The sequence below is a fragment of the Dermacentor andersoni genome, chromosome 8 (genome assembly GCF_023375885.2).
Source record: "Dermacentor andersoni chromosome 8, qqDerAnde1_hic_scaffold, whole genome shotgun sequence".
Classification (NCBI taxonomy): Eukaryota; Metazoa; Arthropoda; class Arachnida; order Ixodida; family Ixodidae; genus Dermacentor; species Dermacentor andersoni.
In genome coordinates, this window is record NC_092821.1 from 24141333 (window position 1) to 24156654 (window position 15322).

Sequence of the window (15322 nt, forward strand, 5' to 3'; positions counted from 1 at the left end):
CGGTTCAGGGGTTATTTCAGAAAAAAACGTTTTTGAGTTTTACATGTATTTTGATAGGCCGCGTTGGAGTTGCGCCTGAGCTAAAGCTTCCTTTTAGCGCAAACATTTAAACACGTGCCAAAGGCAGTGTGGCTCCATGATATGGTGACATTGCGTGGTAGGACACAAACAAATGATGCATGCTGCAGTTCATGAGTAAGTCATGCCATTATTAGGTCATTGAAAGTTGAGCATGTTAGCAACTCTCTGCACCCCAACATTGGTTATTTCCTTTTTTGTCTAGGTGCATATTTGACCTGTGATGGAGGAGCCACTTCGAATGTGAGGGTGATGCTCTATGTTCTCTGAGAAGTGGAAGTAGAAAAGCTTCTAATGTAGATTGATTTTGTCCTGAATGTATAGAAATGTCTGAGAAGCAATGTGCTGCTGGGCTCATGGGTTCGACCTTGGCCGTGGCGATTGCATTCGGATGGGGGCGAAATACAAGAATGCTTGTGTGCTGTGGAGTGGGTGCACATTAAAAAACCTTAGGCCATGAAGGTTAATCCAGAGTGCGCAACTATGGCATACGTCGTAATCGTATCGTGATTGTGACATGGAACACCAGAATTAAAATAATTTTAATTTAAATGGTTGAGAAGAGTCAAAAGAAATTTTATTTAGTGAATCAGGTATTGGCAAACATTAAGAATCGCTCATATCACACCGAGCTTCCAGTGGCATGGTGCGGTCATAAAATCTGCCATCTGGAACAAGATTAATATAAAAAGATCCAGTACAAAGTTTGCCAGTGCTCTTTCACATGTAAGCATGAGGCAGACATCTTTAAAGGCATCATCTAAATCTGTGGAAGTATTTATTGGTGAACATCAAATGGCCCTACATTTAAGGCAGTTATAGGGTGTTAAGACAACAGGAAACTACAAGATTTGTGTTGTGCACTCTTCCTGTAGAGACAATATAAGCCAGCAACAAAATATTTGAGCTGAATAATTCATCTAAGGCTCTTGTCAATTTGGCATGTTCCGTATTGCTACATTATGTAGGCCAACAACCTTGAAATGTATGCCTAAAGCTCATCGGCATAGCATAACTTATTTCAAGTAACTTTGGTCGCTTTGCCAGATTAAAAGTTCTCAAAAACCTGCTCGGCTGGCTTCGAGAAGTTTTCGAGATTGTTTGCTTCCATTCAAATGCAGCATAGTCAATCTGTAGTGAAATAGACTCATTTTCTGACATGGAATCGAGTAGGTCAAACCAGATGCTGTGGAAGGGAATGAGACAGTGTGTTCGGAGTGGGAAGACCTGGGTGATATTGCCAAGACGGCAGTTGTGATCTCAATGCACACAGCAGCTATAGCGTATGAAAACCAACATTTATTATTTTTTACATACCGCAGACCTTTATGACCAGCATTAGCTGAAGCCTTGCTAAAGGTCTGCGGTATGAGGACCACTAAGCCCTTGGGGGCGACATTCAGGTTCGCAGCCGCGCTCGCTCGTCTCGCTGCTGTGTATTACGTGATTAGGCGAGTTTTTAAAAGGGCCTAGTCCGACGTATTGTGAGTAGGCGTACACGTTACGTCACGTAGTTCGACCAATACTGGACACCCTGGTGCAGCCAACGTTACCGGACGTTGCCAAAGCGCGTCCCGACGCACCCGCTCTTGAGCGACACTTGCGCGCACGCCGATAACAGGGCTATATAAACGCAACTCAATAGCTGCTTCGGCTGGGCTTGGTCGCTCATTTTCGTTTTGGATGAAGTACGCGCCATTGCGGGCGCATCAACTCCTTGCCGCAGGCGTCAGGCTCTGTCTGAGCACCCTGCCTGTATAGCTCACCGGTAAGAAGCACTAAAGAAGCGTGTCTAACCAAGCTTATGTAACTAGGTTCAAGCCGCGTTGAACCGCAGCCACATTATTATGCAGCGTTTGAACTAATTTCGAATTAGGTCACAGTACTCACTGTGCGACAGCTGCGACGGGTACAGCGTCCATGCATCAATGACAGGTAAATTGTGCGCACACGTACGTTACGTGCGCACGCACGTGTGTGGAAGTGCAGCGCACATCCATTCTCCTAGGCCCTCCACCAAGTGCAGGTGCGCTATGGAGCTAACTAAATTTCATCAAGCTTCCGTAAAAAAATTCGTACTACATCACACAAGCTGCAGACATGATGGCTTTGAATTTTATTTAAAATACGCGTAAATAACGGCATCGTCACGTGACGATATTGCCTGATGGAGTATTCTGATGACGTCATCACCTGACGTCAGGCGACGACGCCTTCGTCTGGTGATGTCATCTGATGACGTTATGTGATGACTTTTCGTGAAGCCCCAACGTGCTGTGCATCTCCCGCTTCTTTGCACCGTTTCCGGAATCGGCTCACATTCTTGTGCGAGCGAGAGTCGCGCACGCGTACACGAGAAATGCCAACCAACTGGAGGCTAGGAGCTTTGCTGTAAGGCAGCTCGGTGTGCCCGCTTCACCGCTTGTGACGCCATATACATAAAGCACCAGTACGACATCCATGGGGCCCTACTGCAACCATAGGACGGGCTCGAACAATCGTTTGGCGTATGGCGTCTTGCTTGCAATGTTAAAGCGCTTGAGCCCACTTACACTTCGTAAGGGGCATGTTTTGCGGAAAACAGCATTCGAGCAGCACCATGTTTATGCTAGAAGGGTGAGCTAATGATGTTCTAATACGTGTACATCAACTGCAAAGATCTTAAGTATAGCGCAAAAAACAAGGTGTTTTCACCATCCAATCCACCCTTGAGCTGTTATTTTGCTTAGCATGAGATCGACTCTGAAATACAAAAAGAATAAAGGCCTGAGATGAAGTTCATCGAATGCCATGCTCTTTCTAAATAAAAGAAGTTCGGACTCCTAAGACCGTGTATCATACATGAGTGTGACCACGGGGCGAGTGAAACGGTTTACGCTCCAAAGAATGCGATTGTGTGAACCAGATTGATGCGCAGCCACACAGATGTAACAGTGCCCATCGAAGCTGTTCAGTCACCGTGAAGTGTGACAGCCACTACGTACTTTGCTTGGAAATGACAGGTCCAGCCTTGAAATGATTTTACTTCGGGGCCATTGGAAAGCCGTGCATGCCCAGAAATACTTTTCTAGCCGCCGGATTTAGTAACACGATATCGCCGCTGAAACTTGTTGGTTTGCTGTGCAGGGACAACATGTACAAAGCCACGCTGAAAATTGCTCAAGCGTTGCACCTTATCCGAACAACGGTGGAGTTCACAGCGGTTAGTACCTCTTTTGATCATGCCGATTACGGAATGCGAGGGAAGTTTTATATCGACACCTGTGATACAGGTATAAATGGTGACCATATTCGTACATAGGAAAGAGCGAGAAACTTTTAAAAACAAGCTTTATTAAACGACATAGCTTCCCCAACAGTTGCTTAAGGTAAGATGGGTGTTTCATATACGGATTACACTTATGCGGGTTTGTTTTTGATTGAAATGGGGTTTGGACATTATAGTTTCTGCACTAGAGAGATGTCCAAAATTAGTAAAATTTGAGAATTTCTCGGAATTAACGCTGTAATGTTGAATTCTCCAAACACCGCGAGTTAACATTTTCTTTAATTTAAGCTGATGGTGTGTGCAAAAGAACAGAAAGTTTATAGGGGCCATTTATAGCTACTGCTCACTGGAGTGGAGAAAATGGTTTTTTGAGCGTTGTAGGCTCGCACCTGCAACGTTCATCTTCAGTGATGGTTTCAGCAGTAACAAGGACAACAACCTTGAAATGCATGCCTAAACCTCATCAGCATAGCAGAGCATAGTTGTTCTGTGGGCACAAAACCTTTGGTCTAAGGGACTCGGTTGACTGTTTACATGAGAGCCGGGGATGCCCTAAAATGTCTTCTGTGTACTGTCTGTCGCATTCTCTATTGCACCTTGTCTTCATTTCTCCTTGCCCCTCCTCGCTCGCTCTTTGCAAGCCATAAAAGAAGCAACTGGCAAAACAATACGTTTTCAACCTGTTTGTCGCTGCTACGGCCACGCGTATGTATGTTTTTAACGATAGAGATTCTTTTCACTACGATACCTTGGGCGCCGCCATATTAGAACCCGGGGTGAGCGTCGGTAGTTGGCCTCAGCTGTGTGCACGTTTAGTTAGAATCGATGTGCGTGACTCTGTTGCGGCTGAGCCAACCTGTTTCGGCGGATATCGTTGAAGGTGCCCGGGTGGATGACGGGAAGCTTTGGCCACAAATTTAGAGACTATGGAAGCGCGTTCGGAGCTCATTACACCTTCTTAGAACAGGGCCAGCAGCTTAAACGGTACCCGCACTAAAATCGGGGCTAGAAATCAGTTACTGCCTGACGGACGTTCCGCATTATGAATTAAAACCTAAATAATGTGCTTTTCTCTGCGTTCTTTATTTGGCAAGCAGCTCGAACCGGAGGCTTGCCATATTTCTGAATCCCGGTTCCTATCAGATTATATCGTGCCTAGTGGCTTGCGGGTTTACTCTTTTGCGATAAAATTGTTCTTGCAGCGCGCAAGGCTTGGAACGCAGGTGTTCCACACTTTCTGTTAGCCTGTAGCAAACACAGATTACGCTAGTTGCTCGACTATTTTGTGAGCTGTCATGAATGTTCAATGGATGGTGTAGGCGCCGTTACCCATGCCTCGGTGCACTTATTTTAAAAGCACGCTTATTCCATTGTTTTTATACGGTGGCGATAGAGTGGGCCTAACTTCGCACGTGAGTTGGGACGGTTGGGTGCAAGTAGCAGGCGAGAAACTCACTGTGCGAGGAGGCACCACTACTCCCTTTGTTACTCTGTGTGATAAGCGGTACTCACTTCCGAGGTTCAAGTCCTTTCTTCGGTGGCTAGCCATGGAATGCTGGTGATAATGAATTTTTTTATCCTCAAGGAAGGCCCATGTAACGGAGGGCCGATAACACACTCAGCCTAGTCCTCATGGCCACACAAATATATTCCATTCTTAAACAGGGAATTGACTAACTTTTCAGCCCACTACTGCACATGTTATCACTTCGTCGCACATCTTGCAGTATGAATGGAGCAGAGCGCGTTAGCAAACTTCCAGTCGCATTCCCAACAGTAGATCGCACACCAGCAAGGCAGGAAAGACAATGGTTTCGTATTAGCGCGCTGTCGCGGAGGCAACATGCGATGATGATGATGATGATGATGATGCTGATGATGATGCTGAAATGTGGCAGGGCTCTTTGCATCGGGTGGGCAAATCGAATATGCCCTAGCCAAACTAAACATGCACAAAAAAGAAGATATAACAATTCCACGTACGCAGTAGTACACTGCAAGTCCGCCGTTAGTGTAAGCGTCCTTGCAGTTCCATCGCGCAGTCGAATCACTGCGTCGCGCGCCCCCAATGTCCAAGCCTCGCGTTGGCGATGCGCATCACTAAAATCTGCGGCGCGCGCACTCTGACGTGCGATCAGGTGTTGGGCCGATACGTTCTCGCTGCAATCGCGTTGCGCGATCCTCGCAAATTTTTTTCTTCTTCCGTGAGCCCCATCTTCACCAATAAAAAAAAAATTACCCAGACCCGGAGAGGAAGGAAGGAAGGAAATCAACCCGGAAGTATAAAGCGGAAGTAATGACGTGGCTAAGGACCTCAGTGGTATATTAAACCGGCTGCTACTGCATAGAAGAGCGGATGTGACGTCATCACCCGGCCAGACGCTGCCAAAGATGACGTTATTGTCACGTTATGCCAGCTGTCTTAAATCTGCATTATTTCTTGTTTACCAGGCCTCTTCTCACGGTAAGAGTGCCTTTCAAGGTATTGCAGAACTTTAGCCTGTCCGTAAACGTATTGGTGTTGGCAGATTAACGGTGATTTATTTATTGGCATCCCCTTTGCAACGGGGTGGTGACCTGGCCTAGTTACTCAGGTACGCTATGCTACACGTGTTCTTATGCTAGCATATTTGTATAAATGTCCCGAATGTTATTGTTTTATTGAAACTTGTACCGTTAGCTATGCTGCAACGGATCTGGTCGTATCAATTTGTTCCCGATATCTTTTTTTTTTTTTTTGGGGGGGGGGCGTCGCCGAGAGCGCCATCCCGTTGATTTAGAGTAAAATGCTCCGCGAAAATGCTCGGTAAACAGCGAACGTAGAGAGTATCAATGGCGAGAGGCTAAATTCTGGATAAGTTGCGTTTTTGTTTAATAGCGTAGGCTTGTATTGCACGTGCACTCTTCGTTTACTCTTAACTACCAAACATGCAGTAGCCGTGTTTGGTGGGCAAAACACGACTAAATACGTAAATAACATGGTTTGGCTAAATGTAAGTTCAAGATTAGGGGAGTTTCCGTATGCCGATATTTTGAAGGTGCCCTAATGGGCGTTTGTACAAGATTTCCACTGCAATAAACGATAGTTGTGCAGCGATTAGCAGAGCTAGCACACCCTATTCAATAAGGAAAGAACAGAAAGAAGACCTAATAATTGATGCACGGAACGTATTTTCCATCGCTGCTCGTTCTACTGGCGTATGGATGCAAGTCATCGCTCCGCCAGTAAAGCGCTCTGATAACGCGTTCACTGCAATGCATCAACAGTCGAAATCTGCGCTATCGTTTGCAAGCATGTGTTGTGAAGGCCTATCCTTTGCGTCACCTCCATTACTGCAATTCACGTAGACTGTGGAAGAAGCAGTCCAGAAACTTAAGCTGCTATATTACCGCATCTGTGACTCCCATGTTCAAAGGCACATGCTGATCTGGTAAAACAAGAAACAAAAAGTTTGATATGCTGTATTCCAGCAGTTTATACGTAACTCTGCGCCAGGTCACCTATACGGATAGGAATCAAGATACATGGGTGCGTAAATATTGCTACACTTGCGTCCTGTTCTCCTAAGCTGGGCCCATTGTATTGTATTTCTACAGGTCAAAGAGGCAGCGAAAGCTACCCCATGCCTGGCCGACATAAGGTTCCATGGCATTGAAGATATGCTCGTCCCGGATGACGCGCCGCTCCACGATTGGATCGGAAATTGACCAGCCGATACCTTGGGGGCCAGTAAAAAAAGATTGCTTGCCGCCTATTTTGCGTGTTCGACTCGTACCTTCAATATATAGTCGTGGCCCCTACTCGCTGTTAACTAATGCTCTTAACCAGTAATTAAAAAAAAAGACATCCTAGTGATCACCTCGATCTTAATCTGATGTGAAGTTTAGGAACCGCCATGTGAGAACGACTTAGGCAAAATTCCTAGAAACCCGGAAGTATAAAGCGGAAGTAATGACGTGGCTAAGGACGTCAGTGGTATGTTTAACCGGCTGCTACTGCCTAGAAGAGCAGATGTTACGTCATGCTCTCCTCTCTCGCTTCTCTGCCCGCGCTCACCTGATAGCTCGCTCGCCACAGCTGCGCACGCGCGCTCGTTACATGACCTCACGTCTGCACCGGAGAATGAGACGGTCATTTGGGGAATCGCCAGTCCACAGGATTGGCCAGTCGTTTCAGCGGGTGCGAGAGAGAAAATCTGGGGGTGTTTTGCGCCTGAAATTTCTCCCTTTGCCTAGGTACCACGGAGGAGCAGTTTCTTTGCTCGTTCTATGTGCGTTTGCCATCTTGCCATGTGTCGGCTGGCGATCCTTCACCTCAATGTCTCCTTCCTTGACTAAGCTGTGCGGGCCGTGCGTCGTCTACAAGTTTTCCTCGTGCGTCTCCTTGGGTGTTGCTGGCGCAGTGCACTGGCGCGAACAATTGTTGTCGTTTGGTCAGTGGTCTCCCGTGAAGGCGAGTATGATGTGGCGTTGCCCTGTCGCTACCAGTGTCACACGTATACTTCTGATCGCGATCGGCACCGATCCGGATTGAAATTCTCGACTGCGATTGGGTCTCTCGCTCATTTTGTCCAAAGGAGGCAATCACGACCGCGAAATTCGATCAGGATCGGGCGTGATCGCGATGAGCAGTGCGCCGGAACACAAGATACACACACAGCGCACACTGTCAACAATTTCATTGCGAAAGCATTGCGACCTTTGAAGATTAGTGCATGGCACTAGTCACTTGATAGATATAGCATATATTACATATATAGCAAAATATATAGCATCTTCACAGTTTGCCCTGTGTGTGCGTTTTCGTGCCCCTGTCACACTGGTATCCTACCGCCCTCGCGAATTTTTCCATGCGTGGAACGCTTGGAGAAGGCTCAGTTGCGCGTTATTCAATTGCCATAATTTAAACTTTAAAATACTACTAACCTGTAGCGTGGGGTCTCTTTTTCACGTTTCTGTGTCTTCGTGAGCTTCCGCTGCTGCCTTAGTATGTCAAACGGCAAACTTCTGACTGCTGCTGCAGAAGTCTTAGCGTCACAAGTTGGCGGCTGGACGTAATAATATTTATTTTAAGTCCAGCACGCTTAGGCCTCCGCCACTCCAATCTGCGGGCCACCCTGCTTCCAGCTTTGATCTCCCCACTACCCTTTGGGTGCCCTGGGGATCCTGCGCCGCCTGCTTTATTATAACCTCAGGTCCTCTCCTGAGGGCCCCGGTTGCATGTGCCCTCCTGGAGCAGTGCTTATAAAAAATCCAATCTATCGTCGCGACTTAAACAGCGACCCGCGACTTATACAACACCAGTCAGAACTTTGCCTGTCGAACCAAGTCATTCTCACCTAATTATTTAAACGATTAAGCGACTTCTGTAGGTGTCGGTCAATGTCATATTAAAGGGCCCCTGAAACGGTTCGGACAAATTTTGTAAACGCGCAGGGTACAGTTTAAGTAGAACATTCGCACCACAATTTAAGTGAATCGTTACGTATTAATGGAGCTACAAGCGATTACAAGTTACTCTCCTCCCTAGCCATGCTTTTCCTCAACTCGTTCGCCGAGCGATCGGGGCTAAGCTCCGCCTTCGCTGGCTCTGCGTCACGATGCGACGTCACATCGTCCACTTCCGGTTGTTTTGGAGCCTGCCCTCGACCGCGAGAAACCTCTCCGTTTGCCGCTTGGCCGTCGACCCCAAGCGAAAGCTATCAAAGCAGCGTGCATTGCAAGCATTCTGTCGTGGCGCCGAACGTGTCTGGTATTTCGGTAATCACACATTACCTGAATATTTCGACGGAACGGTGGAGGCATAAACTCAAGCTGATGAAGGAACTTAAGCGTAGACGTACGGGACCTGCCTGATACGGGTGTCTGCCTCCACGGTCCAGCCACCCGTTGGCGCAGAGCTTAACCAGCGAAAGAAAGAGCTAATATTGCTCTAACCAAGTGTAAAATATTTTAAACATTTACAAAAACAACGTGTTAACGATTACACTCCTGCGAAAAATTTACACCAGCAGCAAAGAAGAATACATTTTGTTACTGCTACTGTGTGTGGTTGAGCTCTATACCACCAGGTGGCTGCACCGTGCAGACCATTCACATTTGCGCGTCTGTTCATCACCTCAAACGACACGCAATGGGACACTGCCAGGCCCTGTCCCCTTGCGCTTGCGTTTACCCTAATACCGGACTTGCGAAACCCTATTGCGTTAGTAATCTTCCGTTGTAAAGTGATATCCGCAATCGCACAAATCCTGGCGCCGATCGAATAGTGGCAATCTGATGCGCTGCAGCCAGTCAACTCATGTACTGGCTTGCAGAGGGACACGATGTCGCAGCTTGACATATTGCCAGTCCCTACGTCTGCAGTCCACAACGCAACAAAGTCGAATCAAAGCGCTCGCGAAAAGACAAACCGATACTGACGGCGGAGCTCTCGTCAAAGACGGAGCACGTTGTAACACAAGCAGACGATACTTGCTGTGTGCCGGAAGTGCTAAGTGTACTGAAATATTGTTCTTGTGAGTGAGTGAAGAAACTTTGTTGTGAACGCCTGCAGAACGGTTAGCCTTCCCCTGTGCATTCTCTTTATGTTACTTTCTCTTTATAAAAACAAATTAACTAACATTCCAACTATTACGAACATCATTTGTTTACCATAAAGTTGGAAAAATTATTGATCACGCGCCCTGGTCAGCCAATCGGATAGCTCGCCCCACTGACGTCATATGGGTGATTTCGGTCATATAGGTAGGGGCGGCTTAAAATTCTGCCGAGCAGTGTGCTGAGATCGGCGGCGATGTGCATTTTTAAAACCTTATAATAAATTACACGCTTTACGCAGAGCACTTAGATGTGTCAATTAATGATCAGAATGACCTACTCTAACGACTCAGTACGTTTGTAAAAAATCGTCAAAATCGTTTTAGGGTCCCTTTAAGCGACTGGAAAATTTGTTCCCTTTACTGGACGGATCCTGCATCTCGGCATGCATTTTATAGCTGTGTATTCGTATAGCTGTAGGAGCTTGGTCGGACATGTGTTAGTGCAGGCAGCATGCGCTAACACCATGTGGCAGATACTGCTTGATGATTTCTAGAATACCATACCTGCGCGCAGCTATCGTGTGCGCTACGGCCCAGTTACTTGGCTCAGCCATAAGTTCCAGCTTTGCTCCGACACCACTTAAGTGCTGGTTTCCCATGTCTGTCTCTCCACCCAGTTCTTTAAGCTGACAACGACCGCTGTCATCATCGATTTTTATTTTTCGTTGCCAGGATCGTGATCCACATCTTCACATTGCATTAGTACAAATAATAAGAAAACTTTGACTACTATTGTCACCACTTTGATTTAAGTTCAGGTCCCTGCAATAATGTGCATTTCACTGTTCAGCTACCCACAGCACTAGCTATTAAGCAGTTTTGTTCCATTGTGTATCTATCATGAAAAAGTAGCATCAACATACATAATTACGGACACTATGATTCATTTATGCACTCAGCATCTCTGTAAACTTTCAACATTCACTCTCTCAGGCATAAAGCGCACTCTCAAGGGCCATCATAAAACAATGCGTATACATTTTTCTTGGGAGTTCTTCGAAAGTATATTTTTTTCACTAGAAGGTTGGTAACAATGAGCACCTCACCGTCATGGGCTACCAGTTTGGTGCAATGTCCCACTCATTATAAAACAAACGGTCCATTCTGTGTTATGGTTCAACGTACCTGTCTTCTACAAGCTGTGCATTCACATAAGAAAGAACTGTATATAATGATAGTGATGAAGCGGTGCATCTGAAATAACCTTTGACATCATCACAGGAACTTGGAAACAGGTACCACATAGTGATAACTTTGATAATCATTAATCATGTCTTATACATGGCTGGACATGTTTTCGTTCGCTTCTGGCCTTCCTTGGGTCACATGATATTTTCTGTACCTCACAATGGGTCCTTGAAGCATAGGCATCTAAGGCTCTCACCTTAAAATAGAAGGACACAAAATTGATTGCTTCAATGTTGCTTACCATGAAAATGAACTACTTGTACTTTGTTTAATTTATTCACTTGAGAAATGTACATATAATACCATTCATGTTAACATAGCAGCATAGGTGGCGACTATGTGGGTGGCTCCGGGGCTTGAGTCCCCCACCCCAGGCGAAGCCGAAGCCTCCCTCCCCCTTCCCCCCCCACACACACCTAAAGTGCCAATACCAGTGCTTTGTCACCCACATCATTTGAGGTTTCTTTTCACTTTCCTCGACATTTTTCCCTTGAAATTTTACTGAGGCTAATAGCTTACTGCATCCTTGTTGGCGCAGACTTGAACGACTTTTAATTCATATTTGCAATTATTCCTGCAAAAAAAAATTAAATTATGCGGTTTTATGTGCCGAAACCAGGATCTCATTGTGAGGCACCCCTTAGTGGGGGACTCCGAAAACTTGGACCACGGGGGGCTCTTTAACATGTAGCTAAATCTAAGTACATAGGTGTTTTCACATTTCGCCCCCATCGAAATGCAGCCGCCGTGGCCGGGATTAGATGTGGCGAGCTCGAGCTTAGCAGCCCAACATCATAGCCACAAAGCAACCACGGCGGGTCACTTTATTTCTTCAAGTCGTGACAATAGCGGGACGCGCCCATCAGAAGCACTCGCGCTGGCTGCCTCATCCGTACTTTCTTACTTTAACATTATTTTAAATTTCCACTGTAAACATCATGCACATATACAATATATTTAAATATACACACAGGGCAAAGTTTATAATATTTTTGAAAGAGATGTAGGTAGCCAATTAAGAATTATTTCTAACGGTATGGATAGCCTGTACCTAGAGAATGAATATGTTGTATGCTCACGACACTTCAAATTGTTTCGAGTGGTTTTTTGATCGCGAATAAAACCTATAGACTTCAGTGACCCCTTCAGCAGACTCTTTTATCAACGGCGTGTGAAATGCACATGAATGTTGTGTGTCTCGGTATTGCTTCTCTTTACAGTAAGCAATGTCAGCAACTCATGAAAAAAAGAACATTTCTAATAATTTACAACATTTAATATGGATGGGAACATCGTCACTTACATTCAAACGTAAATATATACAGAGTGTCCCAATTAGTCATAATGCACCAAGATTTAAAAAGAGCAATGCGTTACTCGAAGAAAACCTAGTGCATATTGTTTACAGCACATTGCAGTAGCTGCCAGCAATTTTTTCTTTATAGAGATTTAATTTGATCATTGTAATTTTCTGAGTCAACATGCACTATCCTAATTATCAAATTATCAATGAGGCATCTGAAGGCACAGCCAAGGGACTGCGATATCTTCAGCGACGTACTAATTGCGTACTAATTTTTTATGATAGATAAATAAACCCTGCGAAATATGGAGAATACCACGTGACTGTGCTCCCACCCGCATCATAAAGCAGCGTGCTCGAACATGCTCCCTCTGAGTTATCCAGGATGAAATAAAGGAAATAAAAGAAAAACATTGTGATCGACCTTATGCCTTATCTGCCGCATCCCTGCCGAAGTAACAAGTCTCGTTTGGTGTTACCTGGAAAAAAGTTTGGATAGCTGTTGTCATAGCGTAGATAAAGTGCACGAATGTTTTTTTTTCTTTGCTACAGAGCCTGTCACCACAAAAGTGAATTGACGTCAGTGCAAAGATTTAAAGGTGCGTTTCGTTCCATCCCATTTGCAATGTGTTTCTCTAATGAGCACCCGGTAAGCATGATTCTTGCCTTGGCATCTGCAAATGGTAACAAGAGGAAGACCGCAAATATGTATATCACTCATGGAAGTGTGGCGGTAGACCAAATGCATCGACTATCATCAGAAATTGTAAGAATCAGACAAACCGGCAGCTTCAACAAACCGGCATTTATGGTTCTAGCATTTATGGCCTCAAACCCTCATGCTAGCATGCGGGACATGGCCGCCCAGGTACCAATTTCCAAGTCGTCAGTTTGGAGAATTCTAAATGACGGCCTTTCACCCGTCCCACCTTAACCAGCAACAATCCTTGGAAGATAGGGACCCGTAGAATCGTTTATATTTCTCACAAAAGCCCATGAGTCACCGTACTTTTTGAGCAACATCATGTGCACAGATGAAGCCAATTTTCGCCGAAACGCCTAGGTACGTTTGCATAATGCACACTAGTGGAGGGACTCCAATCCATGATGTGTGAAGTGCAATAGGCACCAGTACCAGTAGTCGCCCAAATTGTGGTTCAGAATTTATGCTGGTGCTATAATCGGTCCCATTTTCTTCGATCACATACTCACTGGACAATGTTACATCAACAAAATCCTTGAAGGAGTGGTGGATAAGTTTCTCTGTGAAGTCCCGCTGTCACCTCTTCCGCTTCTGTGGTACCAGCAAGATGGGGCACCCGCACACAGCAGCAGCCAAGCACGAAACTGGCTGGATGCGACTTTCAGTGCGCAATAGATTGGAAGGCACGGGCCTGTGAATTGGTCCGCTAGGTCATCTGACCACTCTCCACTCGATTTCTTTCTTTGGGGTTATTTATGTGAATGATCGTCCTTACGTAATTGAGATGGAGGTCAGATTAGTTCAAGGCAAGGATAACGGATGTCTGCCATAGAATTCCGGCGTTGGTCATGAAGAAAGCCACTGAAGATGTTTCACATTTAAAAGAGCGCCAAAACATTGAAAGGCAGGACACCTTTACTGAAGCATGCACAAATACACCAACACAGGGAATACACAGGGAAGGCGAGTCATCGTCGTTCAACTCCTGCTGCGCATGCGTCAATAACACTAAACTTGAGCAATGTTAGTGACATGTTAGTCGCACATTCAGCCACACAAACTATAAATAAAAATAGTGACCTATTTCACTAAGTGTCCCTTAATTCATAGAATAAGGGTTCTCTCTTCTTTAACATGTCCAGCCTGCTCAATTGTTAGCGGCGGTGTGGTGTACAATCTTTACAACGAAGTGACCAGTATTACGAACTATTTTGGAGGTCCCAGGCATTTTCTTATGTCTTTGACTGTACATGTCAATGCCTATCTATCTGTCACCCTGAAGGTCCAAGCCAAGTAGGTCCACTTGCTAAGTTCCTGTTACTGAGTAAGATGCATGTCAATCCCATTTTTTGTAAGACTTGCACGCCAATAAACCAGCAATAAGTGCAAATTTTTTTTTCTCATAGTATAAATCAGAAGTCACTTCTTGAAGCAAACCAGCTTGGTGCCTTTATACAAATGCTGCTTAGTCACTAAAAGTCGTACCATAACGTGTTTGAGGAAAATCAATTAGAACATTGATGCTTTAATGCAGTGCTGCTGTCGTGCTTAACACTGCACTGTAAGTCAATTATAACGCAGTATTTTCTCATTCCAGTTACAGTGGAATCTTGTTAATCCCAGTGGTTCTGAGGAACCACAATGCATTATTGCTATAAAAATTTCGCAAAGCCTTTCCCAATAGGCAGTGAGCTGTCATGCTCATTTCAAAATGCCTTTGTCTTCTTCACAACCTTGTGTTATACTGTGAGATGTGGATCCTTCAAATATTACAGGAACTTGCATGGCTTGTGTACAGGATACATTTCCTGTGAGTGTTCTCAGCCTAGGTTTTGAAAGACTGCTTTAAATTCATGCGGACAACTGCGAGTGACAAGAAGCATTATTTTGCTGAGGTAAGCAATCCTTAAGCTAAAACAAGAGGCAGTATGCATGATTGGAACTGAACTTTCATATTGAGTGGGCAATCCTCTAGCAGCACTGGCACGATGCTTAGATCTCTGTGCTTCGTGCAGTTCTTTTTCTTTGCCTTGTTGCCACAGTGTCTCACTTCCCTTCATTCGTGTCATTCACTCCTTCTAAGCTTGTGCAATTTTTCCTCCATGCAAGCATGGACTGATTTATCTTCTGTTTGAGAGACAGTCATAGTTTGTCCAGTCACCCACTGGGCTGTGTGAATA